The 10,018-nt window shown below is 39.8% G+C and overlaps 1 long non-coding RNA gene across 1 annotated transcript; it reads left to right on the top strand.

Annotated features, from left to right (window-relative positions):
• The first annotated feature begins 797 nt into the window (after positions 1-797).
• Positions 798-1,917, top strand: LOC114045687. Its single transcript, XR_003569424.1, has 3 exons — positions 798-879; positions 1,088-1,181; positions 1,666-1,917. It is a non-coding gene; the product is annotated as an uncharacterized LOC114045687 (long non-coding RNA).
• The last annotated feature ends 8,101 nt before the right edge of the window (positions 1,918-10,018 follow it).

Raw genomic sequence — 10,018 nt, forward strand, 5'->3', positions numbered from 1 at the left:
AACAGCAACTTCTCAGGGGTTACTTAGTCCTCTGTGTTGGTAGCCTAGCAGGTGGCAATATGAGGTGGCTGACTGCTCAATGCAGTAGAAAGGACAGTGCTTTTATCCTCAGAGATCACAGGCCACATCACTCTCATAGGCAGTTTTTCTATTCAAGGGTAGGGATAACTCTAGACCAGGGAGGGGTTTTTCATCTTATTTTATTGTTGTGGACCTCTTTGGCAGTCTGGTAAAGTCCACAGGCCCCTTAGAATTTTTTTTTAAATCCACAGTTGAAGGAAATGCTAAATTTCAGTTAGAGATTAATAAAAATAAAGATGTATTTTTTCTTATCCAAACTCACAGAACTCCTGAAATCTATTCATAGTTTCCTTCACTTTGCAGCAGCAAAATATGTGAATCAAGGGAACCGAACATAAAGGAGAAAAAGGAATAATTTCTCCAGTGAACACATACAACCACATGCCTTGGGGAGACTGGGTACCCCCAACCTCATATCAGGCCTCCTTTGAGGTTCTATTGTTTTAATCTGATGCCCAAGGAGTGGATCTGTATTTATGTTGGTGTTCCCTTGGGAGGAAGAGATTGCTACTGGTTGTGGATTTGTTTTTTGGTTTTTGTTTTGTTTTGTTTTGTTTTTTGATAGCTGGGGAGAAAGTAGAATTGAGTGGTGCAAAGTTCCAGGGTACCAATACAACAAAAAAGAATTTGCCTATGATGCAACAGTATTCAGAAAATACACATTGTTCTATTTACGTGTCATGTGCTCACTAAGGCTCCCTGTTTTCCCCCAACAGGTGTTTCCACAGAGGCCCTAGGTCCCTGGCACACTAAAGCTGTTCTCTCTTTTGCGTAGGAGGGGTTGAATATGAACTGCAGGTGAGACACACCTGGTGCCCAAAAACTAGTGCAGTATCCAACTGTGTCTACCAAGCCCTGGGGAGCTCCAGAACTAGAGGAGTCTGGTTCAAAGTCTGGAGAGCCCAGTTTCCTAAGAAAAACTGCTTGGTTATGTTAAAAAGTCAGTCACCCATGAAACGCATGATCCTCAGAGAATACAAATGCCAGCCTAGTGTTTGTCTTGCAGAAACTCTTGCTTACTGGGACGCAAACATCAACAACTCCTGACTTCACTATGCTTCAGAATTGAAGGGATGCCTATCCAACAAAGATTCCAGAAGGTAGAAAAAATACTATACTCTGGATTCATCTATTTTGATTTTAGAACTCCCCTCTCTACTTAACATAAGTTATTTGGGGAATGAATTTTTTTAATTAAAAAAATTGGTAATTCTATCTTAAGAATATCATGGTATCTATTGAGATACTTGGAGACATTCCGGGATGTTATGAAATCAAGGAGAGGAATGACCATTCTAAAGCAATGATTTCCAATCCGTAAGCCATGGACCACTGAGGGGGCAGGGGATTATTTTGAGAAATCCATCTGATTGCTGACACAGCAAAACAAATAAGCAACATTTCATAGAATGAAGAAATAGTTTCTGCTCACATATGTATAGCTATTTAGATACACATACTTACATACACACACACATATACAGAGAAAGAGAGAAAGAGGAAGAGAGAGGAAGAGAGAGAGAGAGAGAGAGAGAGAGAGAGAGAGAGAGAGATAGAGAGAGATGCTATTGTGTTCCCTCCCAGCTGGGCTCTTGACTTTCTACACTTCGAAGTCATACCTCTGCTGCTGTCTCGTCCTGGAACTTCCGTCATCACCTGGGGCCTCTCTGACCTCCAGCATCCTACACTGTGTGGCCTACTCACCATGAAATATACTTCTTCAAGGACCATCCCACCCTTCTCTCATTGATGAATTGCTTAGAGCTTCCATTTTGTGAAGGAGCCGGGTTAGCCCGCCTTCATTCCCTTCCAGGTCCTGCTCCTGAATTTCTAAATTTCAAAATCATACTCTCATACTAGGTACCTTCGTCTTCCCACCGACCACCCACCACCCACCCCCAACCCCCAACCTTTTCAGTTCCCTTTTGTATGTTGAAGTCCCCCATTAGAGTGAAAGCATCATGAGGACAGGAACAATTTTTCTTTTTGCTTGTATTTTTAGCCTCAGTATTTAGCACAGTATTTGGCACATCGTAAGCGCTTAATAAATACTTGTTTCCTTTCTTTTTCTTTGTGATTAATAAAATAAAACCTCATTTAGTCAATCCAATTTTAATAGCATTTATTAAGTGATTTTAGTTTTCAAAGCACCATGCTGAGTTCACAAAAACAAAAATGTAATAGTCCCTGCCCTCAAGGAGCTTATACTCTTCTTGGGGTGATATATCATGTAAACAGATAAGCATATCTACAAGAATTTGAGGAGGAAAAGAGTACTTACACCTGGGAGGACTGAGATAATGCTTCTCATAAAAAGTGACACATATGTTAAGCCTTGAAGGAGAGTGGCGATTCTAAGAGGTGCAAGGTGATTAGGGAGTGTGCACCAGACATTGGGGAAAACCTGCATACAAAGGTGCAAAGGTAGAAGATGGAATACTGAATTTGAGAAATAGCAAGTGACCAGTTTGGCTAAAATGTAGAATTTGTGAGAGTTATGTGCAATAAGTCCTTCTAGGTAGATTGGAATCAGACTGTGAAATGCTTTAAATACCAACCTAAGATGGATTTCATCATCATGTTGGTAAGGAGCCACTAACTCTTTTTGAGTGAGGGAGTAATATGGTGAGGTTTGTGTTTTGGGAAGGTTACTTTGGCAGCCATATGGTGGATGGATTAGGAAGGACATGGAATGGAATCCAGATATCCAATTAGGAATGCTGTTGCAATATTCTAGACAAACGATGGGGAATGTCTGAATTAAATGAGTGCTAGAAACAGGAGATGACGTGTGAGGTACCGAGAGACATTCAGTTTGGCTGGATTGAAAGTGAAGGAAGGGAAAAAAAAGGTAAAATGAGTTTAGAAAGATAGTTTAGGGCCAGATGGTTAAGGGTTTTAAAAGCCAAATAGGGGAATTTATATTGGATCTATAAGGCAATAGGGCACCATGTGAGTTTATCCAGTAGAGCAGTTATATGGTCATATATGAGCTTAAATATAATTTAAATGTAATCACCAAGGGTCATTAAAGTATCCTATTTATTAGAACAGGTGGTCCAGAAGGGAATTTTGCCTCAATGTACACAATCACAGAATGTTAGACATGGAAAGGGTTTTTTAAATCCTAGGATTTAGAGTTATAAGAGAAACAATTGCAGAATCGTAGAATCTCAGAATGAGAAGAGACACAAGGGGCCTTCTAGTCCAACCTAAATCTGACTCAGACTCCCCACTACAATATAGCTAACAACTGGTCGTTTGGCTTTCTCTTGAAGACTTCAGCTGAGGGGGAACACACTACAAATGATCTAATCTAACCCCCCTCATTTTACAGAGGAAGAAATCGAAGCCCAGATAAGGATCCCAAGATCACAGAAATAGAACATAGCAGAGTTGGGATATGAATACAGCCCCACCAACTCCAAATTCAGTGCGCTTTCTACCCCATCATGCTCATATAATCCACTCCGATAATTTTATAGTTGAAGAAACTGAAGTTCAAAGAGCTGAAGGCAATTATACAGTTAGTGAGAGAAGAACCAAAGCATATGTCTAAGTCTTCTAAATTAAAGTTTATTCCCTTTGGCTGGCATATAGTGGGAACTTTATATAGAGGTCCTTTCTCAAACTAAACTGCAAAGCATTACAAACTCTACTGCAAGAGGGCAACTCCGATGGGCTGGCCACATTGTTTGAATAAAATGTACGCTTGCCAAAAAAGACTATTTTATGGAGAACTCACACAGGGCAAGTGCTCACAGGGTAGTCAGAGGAAGTGATACAAGGACACTCTCAAGGTCTCTCTTAAGAACTTTGAAATTGATTGTGTGACATGGGAGACACTGGCACAGGACTGCTCAGCATGATGTGCTCTCATCAGAGAAGGGGCTGTGTGCTCTATGACCAAAACAGAATTGAAGTAGGTCAAAAGAAACGTAAGACACGCAAATCTAGAGAATCTACCCCAAATGTTCATATGGACTATTTGTGCCTGGCCTGTGATAAAACGTTCCTAGCTCGCACTGATCTGATCAGCCACAGTTGGGCACATTGACTCCAGCGTACTGATGTCATTTTGGTCCTCTTCGAGAATGAAGGACAACAACCAACCAACCAGTCGGAATTTTACAGATGCTTAATGGTCGTTTCTCCCAGTGTGCGTGCATCTTATATATCTGCTAATGTCAATGCTATATTTTCAAAGATTATTTTACAAGACTCTTAAACTTTGAAACTAGAAGGTATCTTAGTGATCATTCTATCTAATGCCCTCATTTAATAAATTCAATCCAATTCAGAAATAATAAATATTAAGCTTCTAATATTCTCAAAGCTCAAGTAATGAAATAGGCCCAAAGGTAGAAGAAGCTTGTCTGTGGCCATAGGGACAGTGGTAGAGGCAGGTTCAGAATCTCTTGGCTGGGGCCCTTTGTACGCTCCACGCTTCTTTTAGTCCTTGTTCAAAGAGGATGATGATAGGATCATGGATTTAGAGCTGAGAGGGATTTTAGAGGTCATTGAGTCACACTCCCTCATTTTTACAGATGAAGAGATGGAAACGCAGATAAATGACCTGCCCAGGGTCACACGGCTAGTGAACATCTTAGTAGGATTTTAGCCCATGTCTTTGTGACTGACTCCAAAGCCGGGGCACTGTCTACTACATCATTCTATGGCCAGTTTTTTCTACTATGGTATAAATGGAATACAATACTAAGGAGCACAGTGTTCAAATCAGGCACTGCTTTTATTGAGTAGAACTCCCAAAAGTTTTCTTTTTCTTAAGGCAATTAGGGTTAAGTGACTTGACCAGGGTCACACAGCTAGTAAGTGTCAAATGTTCAGTCTGAGGTCAGATTTGAACTCAAGTCCTCCTGACTTCAGGGCCAGTGCTCTATCCACTCTGCCACCTAGCTGCCCCTTCCCAAAAGTTTTCTAAGGTCCCGTTAATGACTAACTCCGTAGCCATCTGAGGAGCTCCCTGCGGAGCAAGAAGGGCAGCCTCTATCTTCTCCTCTAAAACATCCTTCCTCTCCAAATGTCTTCCAATGTGAAGATCCACACCTGAGCCCCAGATCGTTCATGAGGGGCAGCTCCCCACTGATTTACCAGCTGGTCCTATTGATCCCTGTGGCCTAATTCCAGCCTACCACAGTTCTGGTGTGGGAATTTTATGACAAGATTTGGAAACTGAGAGTTCTGTACTGTCTGAGTCTGAAAATTAGTAGGAGCAGGATTTCAAATGTTCATCATAGTGCAAACTCTTTGATGGAGAGGCAGGATGGTATAATGAGAAATTCAAAAGAGTTAGGATAAAGTTCTAGTTCTGCAATTTATTAGCTGGATGACTTTGGATAAATCTCTTAGATCCTTTGAAGCGCTAATCAGTAATTTTCTGGAACCAGCTCGTACCAGCTAGTGAGAGCTAATTGTTAAATTTTCAGTATGAGTATCTACACCCCAGAAATGAAATCAGCAAACAATACAAAATTATTTATTGTTCTGATGATTGTCTAGACTTCAGAAATAGAGAAAATGTTAACTCAAATTAAACCTAAAAGTGTGTCTCCTATACATTTTTTTTCTAGAGAATAAGTTGTTAAACATTTTCCAGGACACCACTGATTAACATCATATGATAAGCATCTTTGTATATCTAAAGGGCTTCTTTTATGTATGCAAAAGGTTTTCTTTTTCTTGTTTGATGTTCCTCAAATATCCTGGCCTCCAAAACCACTCATCTTCTAAACTTCCATGCCCATTATCTTCATTCAAATCCAGTCATCCATAGGGATGTTTATACATGGGATCGTCAATATCAACCTCACCTCCAAGATCCATTACTCTGAAATCCCTCTCCAATCATAACTTCCTATCTTTCCATCTTTCCCTCTTCTTCACTCCTGCTAAACCTATTTTTCGTTTTTACTGAGACCTCCATTTCCTTCATTCCTCCTTATTCTCTCAGTTAGCTATCCTCTCCTGGCTTCATTTTCCTTTTTACAGCCTCAGCAGTCCGGCAGACTAGTTCAAATATGAATTATTGCATTATATTCTACCCTTGCTCCCTTACTCTACCCTTGTCCCCTTAACCAGTCATGTTTTGTCAAGCCCCAATCCTAGGTTGCCCCCACCATAGTCTTTCTCTATTCCTAAGAGGAGTGTTATTTGAATGCTGCTTAAGAAAGTCTCACCTCCAAGGTGACTAGATCCATGAAAATTTACATCATCTAATTTCAACTAGTTCAGCATTTCTGCATTGTAATTCTTTTAGTCTTCTCTCATTGTTAATCTTTTTTTTTGTAATTTTTTCTTTTATTTTGGAGGCAATGGAGGTTAAGTGACTTGCCCAGGGTCACACAGCTAGCTGACAAGTGTCTGAGGCCAGATTTGAGCTCAGGTCCTCCTGACTCCAGGGCTGTTGCTCTATCCATTGCACCACCTACCTGCCCCTCTCATTGTTATTCTATCATACTTTCTATAACCATTAGTACAAAACTTCTCAAGCCCCCTAAACCATCCACTTCCCCTTCCCCTCCCCCTCCCCCTTCCCCTCCTCCTTCTCCTCTTTGTCCTTCTCTGTCTCAGGCCCACCTATCTCATCCAGTCTAGAAGTACAGTGAACATTCACAGACTCAATCCAAAAATTGATCAACATGAAAGCTTTTTAACGGGCTCCATTTTTCCTGATCTGGGCCAGTTCCACCCCATCCACCATCTTGGGCAGCCTGGTAGCCCCTCCTAGACTCCTAGGAGAGCGCCATAATTGTAATGGACCACTGCCAATACCCAAATGGATTTAGCCCTACTGTGTCTCAGAATTCCCAAACTCCAGTGATCCACAGCCTCAGCTTTCCCAGCATCAAGGAATACGAGTGCCTACCACAATGCCCAACCTTTCACTCCCTCTCAGCAGAGGTGTTTGCCTCCCACTTTACCAAATATGTTTGGTCCAGTCTGCCTCTTTTCCCCTACTCTAACCTCAAGATCCTTTTACGTCATCGCCACCTCTAATCTCTCTCTCTTTTTTTTCTAGTCTTGGAGGAAGAGGTAGTTCTTCTTCTTTCCCAGGCTAAACCTCCTTTTAGTGTTCTTGATTCCCATGCTCTCCAGGAGGCGTTCTATGTAGGCAGTCATAGTAGTGGCTATGTAAGTTGAAAAAAGCAAATAAATGTGAGAAATAAAATTGTCATGACATGGGAACTGATCAGATACAGGCGATGAGGGAGAGAGGAGAATGGAGAATGAAATTATGAAGTAAGAAACAGAGACAATTAATAGGCAATTCTTTCTAAGAGTTCAGCTGAGAAAGGGAGAAGAAAAGAGAAGACATCCAGCTTTAGGGGATAGCAGGTTCAAGTGAAAGTTTTTTTTTGTTGCTGTTGTTTTTTAGGGAGATTTGTGTTGGGAAGGAGGAGGAGATAGCAGAAAGGGTGAAATGATAACTGGAGCAAAGTAGCAAGACAAAAAAGTCCACACAAATTATTGATTTTTCTGTATGTTACTAACAATACCCAGTAGGGAAAGCACTAAAAAGAATTTTCATTTATGGTAGCTACAAAGCACATAAATTATTTTGGAGTCTACCGACCAAGGCACACACAGGTACTATGTGAATACCACTACAAAACATTCTTTACATAAAGACTTGAATAATTAAAAAGACAATAATTGTTCATGGTTGAGTCATGTTAATATAATAAGAATGACAATACCACCTAAGATAATTTACTTCTTTAGTGTCATACCACTCAAAATACCAAAGGATAAAGAGTTAGAAAAAAATAACACAATTTATCTGAAGGAACCTCAGGGAAATAATGAGAAAAGGTAGAGTAGAAAAGGGCCTACTAGTATAATATCTTTAGTTATACTATTAAGTAGTAATTATCCTAACTATTTGGTACTGATTAAACAATAGAGAAATTATCAGTGGAATAGATTGGGCACATAACATACAGAAGCAAACAAACATAGCAGCATAATATTTGGTTAACACACACACACACACACACACACACACACCCCCCACACTGGGGCAAAAACATCCTAGATGACAAAAATTGCTTTAAAAAATTGGAAAGCAGGGGCAGCTAGGTGGCGCAGGGGCAGCTAGGTGGCGCAGTGGATAGAGCGCAAGCCCTGAAGTCAAGAGGACCTGAGTTCAAATCTGGACTCAGACCAAACACTTGACACTTACTAGCTGTGTGACCCTGGGCAAGTCACTTAACCCCAATTGCCTAAAAAAACAAAAACAAAAAAAAATTGGAAAGCGGTCTGGATGAAATGAGATTTGAACTGACATTCCACAACATATAAAAAGATAAGTTCCAAATGGTTACATCATAGATATAGAATATCACATCATAAACAAATTAGAGGTGCAAGGGTGGAAACATGGCAACTATGGATGGAGGAGAAGTTCATCAAAAGACAGAGATAATGGAAAAAAAATGAACAATTCTTATTATATAAAATTTAAAAGATTTTGCATAAAGCTGGTACAATTAAAATTAGAAGGGAAACAGTTAATTGGGAGGAAAAAAACCTCTACAGAAATTTTATCTGATAAAGGTCTCATAGTGAAGATATAGAAGGAACTGACACAAATATATAAGAACGGGGCTATTTCTCATTGCGCCATTTCAGACAAACCTAGGAAGACTTAGTGCAATGATATTCTGTTACATTCATTTACCATAATTTGTTCATGGATGAACGTTCCTAATATTAGTTGCTAGTTCTTTATCACTTCAAAAAGAACTGATAAAAATATTTTTTATGTCCTTTTCCTCTTTGTTTAATCTCAGGGGTGGGATGTGGATAGATTGTGGTTGTAATTAAATAGTTTTTCAGTTGTGTCTGACTTTGTGTGATCCTATTTGGGGTTTTCTTGGCAAAGATACTGGAGTGGATTGCCATTTCCTTTTTCAGCTCAATTGACAGATAAGGAAACTGAAGCAAACAAGGTTAAGTGACTTGCTCAGGGCCACACAGCCAGTAAGTGTCTGAGGCCAGTAGTATCACTAGGTCAAAGATTATACACAATTTAATGACTTCTTGAATATATTTCCAAGTGCTTTCTAGAATGGCCCATTCACAGCTCCGTGAATAGTATGTTAGTGGTCTTGTCCTCCCACAGCCCTTCTAACAATTTTCATTTTTTTTCTTGTTACTATATATGCTTTTCTCAAGTGAAGTGAGCAGAACCAGGAGAAAAGTGTATATAATAACAATAATATTAATAATGAAAAACAAGTAAAGATTTAAGAACTCTGGTCAATGCAATGACCAACCATAATTCTATAGGACTCACAATGAAGCATGCTACCTACCTTCACACAGTGAAATGATGAACTCAAGATGCAAAATGAGACATATTTTTGGACATGGTCAACGTCCAATGACAATACATTTTTTACATAAAGATTTTTATTTTCTTTCCATTTTTTTAAAGGAGTGGGTGATGGGGGCCATTGATAGGATTACCTAAATGAAAAAAAAGAAGAGTAAAAAAGGGATCATTGAAGCGTCTTTTTTTATAATGCACAGAACAGAATATGATGATCAGTAAAGCAGGACAACTTTAAAGGCAACATTTTGAATGTGTTGTGTACTTGGAGGGAAACTCAAGCTGTTTGTGATACACATTCTTGGCCTCCTATACAATCCTTATTTTCTGTTCTGCTTTGTATATGGAAACACTCCTCTTATTTGGTCCTTGTCCTTGTGATGAGAGACTGACTTTTAATGAAGGTCCAGACCTAGAATCTGGGTAATAGGGTCTGCCTGCTACCAACCCCCTTAGAGGATCTGGTTAGCTGAATTCTGGAAGTGCAGATGGCATGTAATGGAGGAACTATGCTCCCCAGGTCAGAGTATGTACAGGTATTCTGTGACTGTGTCCTGTTCATTTACTGGGTGATGAAGAAAA

The sequence above is a fragment of the Vombatus ursinus genome, unplaced genomic scaffold, assembly GCF_900497805.2.
Source record: "Vombatus ursinus unplaced genomic scaffold, bare-nosed wombat genome assembly UNPS02000577.1, whole genome shotgun sequence".
NCBI lineage: Eukaryota > Metazoa > Chordata > Mammalia > Diprotodontia > Vombatidae > Vombatus > Vombatus ursinus.